Raw genomic sequence first — 2,780 nt, 5'->3', positions numbered from 1 at the left:
TTTTTTTTTTTTTTTTTTTTTTTTTTTTTTTTTTTTTTTTGTCGTCGTCTTTATTGAGAAATGTTTTTGAGACCTATTGTCAATGTGAATCGAATTGTTCCAAGAGCACATGATTGGTAAATCAAAAGGTGATTAGAAAGCTTTGTTCATATCTTCTAGTTGACATGTTGGATGTCATGACTAAAACATATGAGATGTTTAGGTAGATAGAAACTAAATTTAGATAATAATCTAAATGATCTCTAAATAAAGTATTATAAAATTCAAGAAAAATCTTATTACTGAAGCTATTGATAAGAAATAGTTCCTAACTAACCAGACAGTTATATAGGAGAAATTTTTGAAAGTACGGTGGAAAAAAAATCTAAATTAAAGTAAATTTGATTTACTAAATTTTTGGTGGAGACTAAGTGACACCACCTGATAGTTGATATAAGATCTCCTATCAAGATTTGTTTTTCATTATGTAATTTTTGGAAAATATTTGATGAGGTAGAATATATTACATGTTGGCACTAAGAAATCAATCTCAGTTAGTGTAGTGGGAGACATTAAGATGTCGTTAAGAATTGTTATTAAATGCTGAATAGGGTGTTTTTAATAACCATAAGAGAAATTTAGTTCATATAGTATGAATTACTTTGAAATATTAAAATTTATATTTTTAAAATTGTTTAAAAATATGTTCAGCTCAAATTAAGTACAATTAGTATGTGTAAAATGTTAACACTTACAGTACTACCAAACATTGAGATATTCATGATTAAAGAATTAAGAATAAAAAGACAAACCGTTTTCTCCCCAAGATGATACTTGTCTTGTAGTTTATTTGATTAAATTCAAATTGAATAAAGAGACTAGTAAAAGGTAATTCTCTAAACGTTGGAGTTAATTACTTTATATGTCTATAGATCTCGCTTTTCATGCAAGATAATCATTGGGCTTTTATTGAATAAGGTTGCAAGACCAAAGAGAGTTTCGGGCTTATGCATTTTGACCCAAGTGGTCTGATGAATGCAAAAGTCAACGAATATTGTTAATATTTTATCAAATTGATTGATGATTATTCAATATATAAGTATCCTTACCGAATGTAACTTGCTCTATTTCTTTTTTTTTTTTTTTTGAAAAGTTCAAGAAAAATGAGACTAAAGTTTAAATCCATTTTGGTAAATCAATCAAGACATTATGATCGGATCATAATGAATAGTACGAGAACATTATGTGCTAAAATTAGTTGATAGAGAGTGGAATTGATTTCCAACTCTAAGCATAATACAATTTTGTAAAATTGTGATGTAAGAGGAAAAAACAAGACTATATCACATATAGTCACGTATTCAAAAGAAATTATACGCTATTATTGAACTCTTGTTAGGATATGCAATAGGAATTGCATGGTGAACATTATTACCTACAAAATTGTCTATGAGACAATTTTTGGGATTATGAAAATATAGTAAACTTACAACACTTCAATAATTGTAATCAAACATATATGTGTTGGGTTTTATGTCCTAAATCTCATCGTTTATAAATAAAAACATATTTTATTTTCAATAAAGTTATTATTGATGTTCATTCAGTAAAGATTATTATTGAATAAAGTGAATTTTACGATCATTAACCTAAATTCGATAAACTAAGAATACTCTGGCTATAGTATGATTTCTTGAACTATATGTAGAGACATAAGAGTGGATCAAGTTCAAGTATATAGTCAAAATGATCTATAGTATAGGGATAAGGCTGAGTACCTCATCTTGGGGACACTATGGATGCGGCCCACTTTTGTATATGATATAAACAATGTGATCACTAAATTGTACATGTGGAGACATGTGAGTGGGGACGTTCTATACAATGAGTATTGCATAAGAACGGACCATGAAGAAAATCACTCTCACTTTATAATACCGTTTACTGTTGAGACTGATTTTTTCACTCGATGACCTAGGTAACTCGATCTTAATTATAAGCTAACTATGAACTCCTGTTTATTCAGAATTATCCTTAGATTTGCAATGGTGAGAGTGGCTCGAGTTTGCCGACTCAATAAGCCTCCCATTTTAAGGGTATGACTAGGTGAATAGCTGGGGACATAGGGTGCAAGATAGAATTCACTCCTACCCGCTTTTAGGGATAGTAGAGAGGTTATTCCTTTAAGTACTGACTCCAGGTTTTGAACAAGGGGTCTCACCCTCTCATTGGCATGAGAGAGATTCGGTTTGGTGGTTGGACCACAAATCAATTGTTCATTAGAGCATTAGTGAGACTTAAGGAACAATAAGTAACTTTAGGGGTAAAACGGTAAATTGACCCATCTCTAGTTACGAACAACCTGTGAAGGATCGACTTACTAATCATGGTTATATCAAATGAACATAAATATATCTATAGTGAGGGCAGTGCAACTACTAGGCTATAGTGGAGTGTCCTAGTAGTTAATGAATGTTGGTTAACAAGGTTAATGAGTTTAACCGGTTAATCTTGAATCGTTGGAGCCCATGATCTATAGGTCCATTAGGTCCCTCTGCTAGCTCATATCGGACTAAACCATAGAACAATATGACGAGTGAGTTCGAAGTGTTCGAATTCAAATTAGGGAATATGCGCTATATATATACGATATATCTAACCGCATTTTTGTTTTATTTACGAATTAAACAAAAAGAGAGAATTGAAGATATTTAAATAAGATTTAAATATTTTAATCAAATATGTGTCGGAATTGATTGGGATTGACATTTGAATTAATATTCAATATTAATTAAATAGTT

The sequence above is a fragment of the Cucurbita moschata genome, unplaced genomic scaffold, assembly GCF_002738365.1.
Source record: "Cucurbita moschata cultivar Rifu unplaced genomic scaffold, Cmos_1.0 Cmo_Scf00039, whole genome shotgun sequence".
In the NCBI taxonomy this organism is placed as follows: Eukaryota; Viridiplantae; Streptophyta; class Magnoliopsida; order Cucurbitales; family Cucurbitaceae; genus Cucurbita; species Cucurbita moschata.
This window is presented reverse-complemented; position numbering follows the sequence as displayed.